This window comes from Dermacentor albipictus, chromosome 6 (genome assembly GCF_038994185.2).
Source record: "Dermacentor albipictus isolate Rhodes 1998 colony chromosome 6, USDA_Dalb.pri_finalv2, whole genome shotgun sequence".
In the NCBI taxonomy this organism is placed as follows: domain Eukaryota; kingdom Metazoa; phylum Arthropoda; class Arachnida; order Ixodida; family Ixodidae; genus Dermacentor; species Dermacentor albipictus.
The window spans coordinates 110,950,425-110,962,752 of NC_091826.1; positions in this window are offsets into that span (position 1 = coordinate 110,950,425).

The following is a 12,328-nucleotide window of genomic DNA, read 5'->3' on the forward strand; positions in this document are numbered from 1 at the left end:
GGAATGCAAGCAGGGCATGGGACTTTTAGACAGATGCATGCGTGTGCTATTTATAAAACTCCCTATGGTATGCCTCAAGGCGTTTTGTAACCCTTTGGTAGAAACACTGACACCCACTTATTAAGGGGAAATGCTCCTTGAAACAACTTCTTTAATTTGTACTAGAAATTTGAATGTACTGCTATTCATAGGGAGTTTTATGTAGATTTGAATTGTCATTGGTTTTTGTGTAGCTGGTGTTTAGTTATGTCCTACATAGTGGCAATATATTTTTATGGGCACTTGTGTGTAAAAGTTTCGCAAATGGTTTCATGCTGTATCTTATTTAGCTAGGTGTATACCGCAAAGTGGCGATACCTATCCAAACAGCTTCTACAATTACTGGAATTATGCAAAAAATATTAGGCCACTTTAAATAATTTTTAGATTGCAATTTCAATTAGATACTGGTATTCTGCTTATCTTGAAGAGTATGTATGCCAAATTTAATTTGTATAGGACAATTATAAAGCACGAGGTTATTCTCATGCTATTGTGAGAAAAAAATTATTGAAGTATTCTCAATAATTTTAGTAGCAGGCCTGCCTGCCTGCCTACTAATTTTGCATACTTCTAGTAACTTTACGTGCTGTTTGAATAGATATCGGCACCTGGCAGTCTACAGGGAGCTGAGTTAGCTGCAGCACATTGCTTTTTTGTGAAAATTTAATACACAAGAAAGTGCCCGCAAATATCACTATGTATTTTGCCGTTGTATAGGACATAACTCAAGAAGCAGCTAAACAAAAACTAATGGAATATATGAAATCTGCATGAAGAACTCTACAATTGGCTCTCTTTTGAAACCTCTAGTACAAATAATAAAAATATTTCGAGTAATATTCAATCAGCAAAACGCTCCCCTTGCTACAGTGACCTACAACATAGCTACGCAAAGCTTAAGGCAAGTCCTCTTGTCGAAGCGAATATGGGCCGTCTTCCCAAGGGCTTCTGTTAAAGACGGTGAATTTTCCTGCATTTACCAGAAGTTCAATACTAAAATGTTTGTGAATGTGCGATTGGTATTGGCACACTAACAGAAAAAAAGACAGTTCTGTGAAATGTAGACTTGAGACGTGACTTTGTTGGACATTTAAATTTTGACTCCATATATTTGTGTTTTGTACTGAGTGTTTCACCGGTGACTGCCACTAATTATTGAACATAACTGCTTCATGACAGTGTGACAATTTTCACTAACATAAATTTTAGCTGTGGCAGGCATTAGAATTACAGTACTCAATAACGTCTACTTTGTAAGAACTCAGCTAGCACCAGTTCTGAGATACATATACCCAAAAAGTAATGATCAAATAGATTTCTTTTCCACACAGAATTGTCCTACAAGGATTACAGAAGGCTTTTTGGCAAAGTAATATCCGAAAGAGCAAAGCATGTTCCACCAAGTATGGTGACAAATATTTCAAAGCTGCCAGTCTGAGGACTCCTACAAACTAACAATACCTTCAGCACTGACTAGCTTCAATAATGGGATGTCAGTGTTTTGATAAAATTGATGAAACTTCAATTATTGTGATCTTGTTTAAGAATACATATGTAATTAACATTCAGTTCTAATCTCTGTCACTTTTGTAAATATTTCCCAATTATCTTTTCAGGCTACAATTTTTGGTAATAATGGTATTCATTGCAGAAAAAGCTAGTACATGGCATTTAATAAAGAAGGTACTGGTCATTGTAGATTTTCTGTCTTCAGCATTTGTTCTGTTCCACAGCTGTTTCTTGAAATATGAAATGATGTACCCATCACTTTGTTAGCGATCAACAGGGAAATCTGTCAGTGTGTTTTGTTTAAAATGGAGCTGATCAACCCAATAGTTACGCTATTTCCTAATTATAAATTACAATGATAATAGTACAGGACCATAAGAACAGACTGATGCTGAGTAACAGCTGTGCCCAGCTACATCCACGCAGCTTTGCCACACAATGTGCATGTGTTCAGAAGAGCCAAATGCCCCAGAGAGAAAGCAACAGTAACTAATTGTTCGTCATCTTGTACAAGCAGATTATGCGCTAGATGTAAATCATGCTCAGTAAATACATAAGTCAGTCATGTGAGGTGTCTCACTTTTGGTTGCAAGTTGAAACTTATTGCAATCTTGGTTGTTTTTATTTTGTTTCCTTTGTGAGCATGAGTGACTTAGTTGCCTTGGCACATATTATCAAAACTGTTTCTTCATCACTGGGAATCAAAAAATTTCAATTACACATAAAATTTCCAGTTACTGATATATGGTAGACTTCGAAGTTAATTCTCTTATCTACTAAGTAGTTTTATCATTCATTGAAACATATCCATGCAATGTACAATGGGAACCCAAATTTTAAATATCTGTTCTTGCTTTCTACCCTGCTCTACAACATTATGAAGATACAAAGCAAAACTATAAGTTTACAATTGTCCCCCATAACCTGAGTTTCGCTTAGAATTTGAAAAACAAAATTGACATCCTGCTATAGTGTGAGAGTTGCTTTGGGCACCAAGTGAACTGCGTAGCACCTGTGCTAGAGTACACAACAAAGCAGAAAATCGCACCAGATTGCAATGGCAGTGGTAAGTTAAGAAAAGATGTTTTATTTCACGCACCATTAATGTGGCTTATCATCTGCTCCTGTTTTGTGGGAACGCATATGTTAGGCCGCTCATCTCTCGAACAGGAAGAATGGACGGCGTAGGGCTGCATGATTGTTTTGTATATACTTTTGAAGTGCCGCTAGATGCACGTGCGTTTTGTGAATGGAGAAGCGTCCACCCCCCAGCGCCTCGGGCGGCAAACGATTCTGTTTGTGAGGGGTCGGACGGCCCGCGTGGTGTCGGTAACGAGCCGAGGTGCGCGCCGCCGCGGGGGGCGCGGTGCAGAGGCGCAAAACGGATTCGGAGCAAATGCTTTTGCGCGGGCTTTGTTGACATTCCGCCGATGGTCATAATAGGGCCACGCGGACAAAGCTCGAGCGGGACGGTTGTATACGCGACGTTGTGGCGCCGGCTCTTGAGTCCCCTGCTAATTGGAGACGCAGCTGCTAGCAATGTTGACCACGTCTGGCGCGTACGGAGCGGGGGGTTCGCGCCCCTCGCATTCGGACGGCAGCCACGTGCATCTTGTTTTGAGCACTGGGGAGAGCCCGCTTTGTGTCGTGTTGCAACATGCAGTGCGCGCCGTAGAGAGGGGCGCGGCGTCGTTTGAAGAGCACCCGAGTCCGGATGCCGCCAGCGGTAATTAGTTTTCTACCAGGAAAAACCTTGAGGGGGACTACGGTACGCGGTGTTGGGACACCAGCGCCCGAGCCCCCCTTGCTGGCTAGAAACGCCGCTGAGGTGCGAGATGGCCTCAATAAATCATGCATGCCTGGCGTGTTGGACGAGGCCGTCACTGACCACGTGGAAATAGGAGGGGGAGAGGAAGATGTGGGAAGAGGGAAAACAGGGTGGTTTTCCAATAGATTCACTTATGAGAGTAAGCCCATCCCTTTGGGTTGTGGCTTAAGAAACTGTCAACTCTCATTGGCAATTGCTTCCGTGGGATGGGCTAACGACCCTACCGCCCTTTTTCTTTGTCTCTTTCCCCTATAACAACCGAGACGAGGTGCTTGTTCCTCAGTCTAGGCTGTAATCACTAAACCTGATAGAACAGTAAGACTCCGTACGATGCAACGCTAGTCTGGGCCGTAACCACTTAGTGGTAGAACAGTGAGACTCGGTTGATCGTATGTAGTGACAGTTGTCCTAGGCTCTAACTTAAGAAAAAGTAGAAGAGTAAGGCGCTGTTTACTTGTGTGTTTTGTATCAGTGTTCTTTTGCTAACTCTGTATTTGACTGTGTAAATATTTCCGTTGCAATATATCTTCAAGTTTTGTTACCTCCAACCTGCCTCCTGCTTCATCAACGCCGATAAACACCTCGAAGAGACTTTGGTCGACTTCAAGGAGAAAAGAACAAACAATCAGCAAAAACTTAACTGGCGCAGTCGACAGGATCGGCGAACTCTACAACATCGAATCCTGGACCAGTGGTGAAGGGATCAAGTCATCCAACGAGCACCTCCTGCACCTTTGAGAAGATTCCACAGCAGCCAAGCCCGGCACCGTGGAGGAGATCCGAAAACGACAGTGCATTCAGCAAAGGGTGAGCAGGATTTCTTGCGTCTTTCTCAAGTTGGCATGGCAGTTGATGTGTAGAGCAAATGGTGAGGACACGCGGGGGCGCAGAGACAATGGAGTCTAATGGAGTTGAGGGTGCGACGGTGGCGGAAATGGATCGGAATCGGGAGTTATCAAATGACGATAGGCTAAATTCTGATAAGTCAAATGAAATGAGAGAACCCAGTCAGAGCCAGGAATTTTCGCAGCAGGCATCTCAGCCTTTGCAAATTCCGAATGATACAAGAACGCTTGAACTTGAAATTCAAAGGCTCAATGCTCAGACTACCTGTATACAACTTCAGATTGAGTACGAAAGGCTGTTGCAGGCAAGGACGAATGCTGAACGTCTCAATGGGACGTCGTCCAGCGCTGAGTCGGAGCGGGGCGATCGGAGGCGAATGGGCTTCGACTCCGTCGCGCAATGCGCAAAAGTGCTGAAAGGGTTCCGCCTGCCGTGTGACGCGGATGTACCCTTATGGTTTGAGGAGGTAGAAAGACTTTTTGCTACTTACGGGGTACCGTATGAGAGTCGTGTGCATTTAGTCATGCCAGCTCTAACTGAGCGCGTTCGCTACCTACTGCGTAACCTCAACCAGGAAAAGAGTACAGATTACGAGTCAGTTAAACAGGCAGTGTTGATGGAACTGAAGCTTTCTCCGGCGGAGTATCTGCAAAGGTTTGAGAGAGCAGTGAAGCGGAAGGAGGAAACGTGGTCACAGTTCGCGTCGCGAGTGAAAACGTATTTCTCCTACTACCTTCAAGTAAGAGGAGCCGACACTGTAGAAGTGATGGCAGAACTCATGGTAGCGGATCGTATAAAAGCGGGCCTTAGTATAGAGGGTCTTGAATACGTGATGCTACGAGAAGGCGAGGGATGGCTTAAGCCACCTGAGATTGCCAAAGTACTACAAACTTTGGAACAAGCCAAAGGCAAAGGATACGCCTCAAAGTCATCAGTGGCAGAGATGGGGCAAAAGCAGACGCGCGTAGCGAAAAGCGCCCTCAGGTGCCACGTATGTCACAGCTCAGGCCATTTCGCTAAGGATTGCCCGATGTCTAGTGACAAGGAAAATCAGCCAAAGAAGGCTATCGAGCCAAGGCAGAGGGCACAAAGGGTGTCGATAGCCCACGAGACGGGAAGTGAGATACCGAATGGAGTCCTCACTGCAAAGGTAGAGGCCTTGAAACACAAAGGCGAAGGCATGACTAACCTGCAGTTGATCCCTATCTCATGCGGAAACGTATCCACAGATGCGATTCTAGATACGGGAAGTGAAATAACTGTCATACGCGAGAGTCTCCTTCCGAAAAGTATCGTGGAGCCATCAGGCACAATAAGATTGGTGTCTGCGTTTGGTAAAACTATCGAGGCAAAGCTAGCAACGTTGCCGGTAAAGTTAAATAGCCCGCAAATGGCGGCGGAGCCCCAGAACATTGACCTACTCTGCGCGTTGACTAATGAGCTCGTCGAGGGCACAGATTGTTTGTTGACCAAGGAAGATTGGGAACATTTATTCAAGGCCAGCAGCTCTCTGGAATCCATTGTAGCACCGGCCGAGCCTGCTCAGAGGATAGAGCGATCAAATGAGAAAGCCGAGGCAGTAGCCTGCAATGTTACTTTGGAGGAGGAAGGTGTTTCTGGAGAAGTTGAGCTAATTGATGAAGAGAGGGATGCGTCAATAAGCCAGAGAGAAGAGTTCCGCAGATGGCAGCTAGCTGACGCTACCTTAAAGAAAGGTTGGGAAGATGCTCGGAGTGGGAAATCCGGCATGTTCGTCTCTGATGGACTCTTACACCACTGGGACTCAATAGTAGGCACCCGAGTGAGACAACTAGTTGTTCCCAAAGACAAGCGCAGTGAGGTGATGCGTTTAGCTCATGAGTCACTATGCGGAGGGCACCTAGGGCCAAGGAAAACTAAAGTGCGTATTAGGTGTAATTTTTTTTGGCCTGGCATGGAGAAGGAGGTATTAGAGCATTGTCGTTCGTGCCATGATTGTCAAATTCGCTCTGACAGGCGTCGCACGGACAGAGTACCTATAACTCCTCCCACTAGGCCAAATCACCCTTTTCAAATTGTCAGTACAGACATCATTGGACCCTTAGACAGACCGTCAGCGAAAGGTCACAGGTACGCGCTTTGCTTGGTGAACATTGGCACAGGGTGGCCAGAGGTTGTCCCACTGCGTTCTTTGACAGCTAAGGCGACTTGCGACGCGTTGATTGAAATTTTCAGTCGCACTGGCGTTCCGGAAATGATCTGTTCCGACCAGGGCACTAATTTCAAATCACAGCTCACACAGTCGATGCTCGAGAAATTAGGTTGCGCACCAAGATTCTCAACCCCAGAACACGAAGAGAAAATAGCTGCAATTAAGAATGTGGCGCCACCACGCACTAAAAAGGAGCTACGCAGCCTGCTAGGACTGTGCGGCTACTATCGCGAGTGCGTCCGAGATTGTGCAGAGGTGGCGAGCCCGCTCACGCGGTTAACAAAGAAAGGGGTACCCAATAGCATACCCTGGTCAGAGGAAGCTCAGACGGCGTTTAAGATACTGAAACAGTCCCTGTGCGAGGTCGTGGCGCTCAGCACTCCGGACCCATCTGAGCCCTACTGGCTTTTCACAGACGCGTCAGCTACGGCGGCGGGCGCTTGTTTGGCGCAAATGACAGCTGAGGGAAAGGAGAGGCCTATTGCCTTTGCCAGCCACCGCTTCACGCCGACTCAGACGCGATGGTCGACAATTGAGAGGGAAGCGTTTGCTATTATATGGGCCTTAAAGAAGTTTGACTACTGGCTTTTTGGTGCCGAGATAAACGTTGTTTCCGACCACAATCCATTGTCGTACCTTACAACTTCGACTCCACACGGGGCAAAATTGACAAGATGGGCGCTGGCTTTACAGCGATATCACGTGTCAGTGCGACATCGGAAGGGTGTCAGTAGTGGTAACACGGATGCTTTGTCCAGGCTTCACAACAGCTCATGGGAGCCAGCGTAATACTATAGTGCCATGCCAACTGGATGGGCGTGAATGTTCCTGCTCACTTGGCGCTGTATATTGCGGACTTTGTGAGTGCCGATTCAAGACACAGAGACACTAGAGTGCTCTTACAGTTTGGAACCGCAATCGTGTGCTTAATAGTTTGATGACATGTATTGTGTATTTCTTTTTACTCTCTTCTTGCTTTGTTACTTGAAAGTGTTTGTTCTTGTGATGTAATTAGGCTAGGGTGTGGTTAGAATGTTCATTACGTAATCGCGGCAGTGATTTATCGTATCACTGAGCGAAAATCAGCCCAGTATACTCTTTAGGGGGAACGTGTTAGGCCGCTCATCTCTCGAACAGGAAGAATGGACGGCGTAGGGCTGCATGATTGTTTTGTATATACTTTTGAAGTGCCGCTAGTTGCACGTGCGTTTTGTGAATGGAGAAGCGTCCACCCCCCAGCGCCTCGGGCGGCAAACGATTCTGTTTGTGAGGGGTCGGACGGCCCGCGTGGTGTCGGTAACGAGCCGAGGCGCGCGCCGCCGCGGGGGGCGCGGTGCAGAGGCGCAAAACGGATTCGGAGCAAATGCTTTTGCGCGGGCTTTGTTGACATTCCGCCGATGGTCATAATAGGGCCACGCGGACAAAGCTCGAGCGGGACGGTTGTATACGCGACGTTGTGGCGCCGGCTCTTGAGTCCCCTGCTAATTGGAGACGCAGCTGCTAGCAATGTTGACCACGTCTGGCGCGTACGGAGCGGGGGGTTCGCGCCCCTCGCATTCGGACGGCAGCCACGTGCATCTTGTTTTGAGCACTGGGGAGAGCCCGCTTTGTGTCGTGTTGCAACATGCAGTGCGCGCCGTAGAGAGGGGCGCGGCGTCGTTTGAAGAGCACCCGAGTCCGGATGCCGCCAGCGGTAATTAGTTTTCTACCAGGAAAAACCTTGAGGGGGACTACGGTACGCGGTGTTGGGACACCAGCGCCCGAGCCCCCCTTGCTGGCTAGAAACGCCGCTGAGGTGCGAGATGGCCTCAATAAATCATGCATGCCTGGCGTGTTGGACGAGGCCGTCACTGACCACGTGGAAATAGGAGGGGGAGAGGAAGATGTGGGAAGAGGGAAAACAGGGTGGTTTTCCAATAGATTCACTTATGAGAGTAAGCCCATCCCTTTGGGTTGTGGCTTAAGAAACTGTCAACTCTCATTGGCAATTGCTTCCGTGGGATGGGCTAACGACCCTACCGCCCTTTTTCTTTGTCTCTTTCCCCTATAACAACCGAGACGAGGTGCTTGTTCCTCAGTCTAGGCTGTAATCACTAAACCTGATAGAACAGTAAGACTCCGTACGATGCAACGCTAGTCTGGGCCGTAACCACTTAGTGGTAGAACAGTGAGACTCGGTTGATCGTATGTAGTGACAGTTGTCCTAGGCTCTAACTTAAGAAAAAGTAGAAGAGTAAGGCGCTGTTTACTTGTGGGTTTTGTATCAGTGTTCTTTTGCTAACTCTGTATTTGACTGTGTAAATATTTCCGTTGCAATATATCTTCAAGTTTTGTTACCTCCAACCTGCCTCCTGCTTCATCAACGCCGATAAACACCTTGAAGAGACTTTGGTCGACTTCAAGGAGAAAAGAACAAACAATCAGCAAAAACTTAACTGCATACATTGGGAAGACAATTTTTTGTACCAATCTTACCTTAGTGGGACACTTGAGAAAGGTAGAAATCAAGAACAGGTATTCACACTTTGCTGCCCACAGTGTATTTATTATCTGAATGTGTTTCACTCTACAAAAGACTACTGTGGTAGATAATCATAAAGACCAAGACAAAAGAATTAAAAGAAGTATGTGTCAGTCATCCTTCCATGATCTCCCGTGTTTATAGAAACACTTCTTTCTGCATATGTGCGAAAGTGTAGGGAAGCATTACATAACTCAGTCATGCTTTCCAAGTTAAAAATCGGAATAAGGACGATCACAAGAACATTGTATGAGTGATTTGTAAATGTGGCATCTAATGGAACTTATTTACGTATGTGCTGAGGGTACATTACAGCCAGTGCATAATCTGTCTGCTCTTACAGGATAGCTTGGATGAGTAAAAGAAGCCTTCCTCACATTTTCCTCTTTGTTTCTTTTGGACCTCGGTGCACCATGTGTATTGTTACAGCTGCATGCATGCAGCTGGGTATAGTTTATGTGTTCTGCTACCTCCCTTGTCGTCATTATTCATGTGCTATCTTTGCGGTAACAAAATACAGCTACCTGTGCTACATATTTTGTCAGCGTGTTTGCATTATGGCAAGTTTTGTATTAGTGGTTATTGCAATCTGCGAAATTGTCTGTCAGCTATTATACTTCGTCTTGAAAAGTATGTTTGTCAACATAAATAAACCATTAGTATAAATTTTGCTCTATTTATTTTTGTGATATTATCTGTTGTGAAGCTTTTATACACTGTTGCATGTTGTATGCCAATAAAATTGATGCACAACTTTTTAATGTGGTATTTTTCAGATCAATTTTCAACTGACGCTAACACGCACAAGTTGTGGGGGAAAAGTGCCAACAAGAGTACCATAAGGTAAGACAGCTGTTCTTACTGTTAGATTGGATTATCAATTGCCAACCAGTTGTTTTCAGCAAGCATAGTATAACGCATAGATTATGTAATCTAAGTTGGAATATTGTTTTTATTGCACTTGATTATCTGGGTCTCCTTTGTACATAAGTGCGGCCTTCTTTATTTGTTATGTGTAGCTTACTTGCTTAAAATGTTAAATCATAAGTTCTAAATAAAAACACGTCTCGAAGAACAGTGAAATAGGTTTAACTTATAAATGTTTTGACATTAGAGACCTGTACAGTGCTGAATTGAACTTCTACATGAGTTACATAATATTTTGGGGTGTCATTATGGTTCTGAGTTGCATTGCAGTGTCATGCATATGCACCTGCAGGCTACATATTGGATGTTTATTTAAGACTGTTTTGCTTGGTTGGCTATTGATTCCAGTTTAATAGTAATGAGAACTGTCTTGCTTTCATGGTGATTCTGTGCTGACTAATACATTTGAATTTTCCTGAAGACAACAAAGGGTGATGAAATGTTAACAATTTGTTGCTAACCTGCCACGTCCTTTTTGGAAAGTTTGCTATGGGTTCTTTCTTATATGTTGTCTTTTCACAGTAGCCATCTTGAGAACTAGCCATAGTCGTGTGTACTTATAGCAAAAGTTGGTGACACATTTTGAAAAGCGGCTCGACACTGCCATCCGAGAGTCAAACGACTTACATGGATTAGTTATTTTACTCCATTTACAAGAGTCCTGCACCACGCACTAAGGGTAACTTGACACACACTGCTGGAGTCATCAGACTCATCAAGAATAGTTGCCCGAATCCTTCAGCAGTGGTCATGTCACCCTTTTATTTTGGGTCGTTCGACTCATTTAGAATTGTTAACGGACTCCCTCAGCACTAGTCTTGTAACCCTTTTGAGAGGGTATAGGCGACTATTACAACAGAGTGTGCATGACTATTGTGTGCGGAGTCACGCAAACACCTTGTATTGAGCAAGGATAGTCTCGGGATTCTCTGCCGAAAGAGAGTTCGGGTGTCTCCCACAAAGTGTGTCGTATACGTGGCGAGTCCAGACTCTCCGAAAAGAGTAAGAGGTACTCTTTTTTTTCTTAGTGTGTACTCAGAGCGCAAGCTTTGGCAACTTTCCTTGATCTCCGAAGTTTCTACGGAAATCCACCGTATCTCTGGGGCCAAAAATCAGGAAGCTGAGGCGCTGTCGCGGATCGATGCTGTGCCTGCTGACCCTATGAATTTCCAAGCTCTAGCGTCCACCCAGCAATACACTCCCAAGCTGTGCCTATTGCGGGAAAAAGGTTAGTCGCACTAGCTTCCGGAGGTGTGCTTCCCTACACAACATTGGTCACGTACGAATCATCGCAAGTAGCTTCTCGCCCGTTAATGCCCCACCAGTTTTGGCGGCCAATATTCGATTCAATGCACGGGCTAAGTCATCCAAGCATCGGAGCAACACAGAGCCTTATCACAGAATGCTTCGTCTGGCCAGGGATCCACAAAGTTGTTTGAAGCTGGGCAAGAAGCTGCCAAGCCTGTCAAGGCATGAAAGTGACCCGGCACACGTGTTCAGCGGTGCAGCCGTTTCGACCAGTAGACAACCGTTTCGGTCACGTGCATTTAGACTTATTAATATTTGGGGTTTTACGTGCCAAAACCACTTTCTGATTATGAGGCACGCCGTAGTGGGGGACTCCGGAAATTTTGACCACCTGGGGTTCTTTAACGTGCACCTAAATCTAAGCACACGGGTGTTTTCGCATTTCGCCCCCATCGAAATGCGGCCGCCGTGGCCGGGATTCGATCCCGCGACCTCGTGCTCAGCAGCCCAACACCATAGCCACTGAGCAACCACGGCGGGTCATTTAGACTTTGTGGGGCCTCCTCGGCCCTGCCAAGGGTTTAGGTATCTGCTCACGTGTGTTGACTGGTACACAAGGTGGCCTGAGGCGACGCCTCTACAAGAAATCACGGCCGATACAGTGACGGAAGCATTTGTTGCTACGTGGGTGTCATGGTACGGTTGTCCTTTGCGAATAACTACTGACCGAGGCCGACAATTCCCAAGCTCGCTTTTTCCTGCCCTGGCGAGATTGCTCGGCGCGCGCCTTCATAACACCACGGCTTATGACCCACAAAGCAAGGGCATGGTCGACTATCTCTAGCGACAACTGAAGGCGTCATTGACAGCCACGCTCGTCAGACACCACTGGTGGAAAAGCTACCCCAAGTACTACTAAGGATGCGAACAAAAATAAAGGGCAACCTCGGAGTCAGCGCAGCCGTGATGCATAACGGGTCAGCAATCCGCGTTCCAGGCAAGTTTTTCGGCAGCCAGCAAGGTACTCCGCCAGCGGCCGCGCAGCACTTGGAGAGGATATACATTCCTGGCTCGACCAGCTATGACCTACACCCCCACGTATCGCCCGCGGGCAGCCTGTGTTTAGTGTCCCGGCAATGGACACAACCACACACGTCTTTCTGCGGCGCGACTCTACCAAGCCACCATTGACTCGTTCCTATGAAGGCGCTTTTCG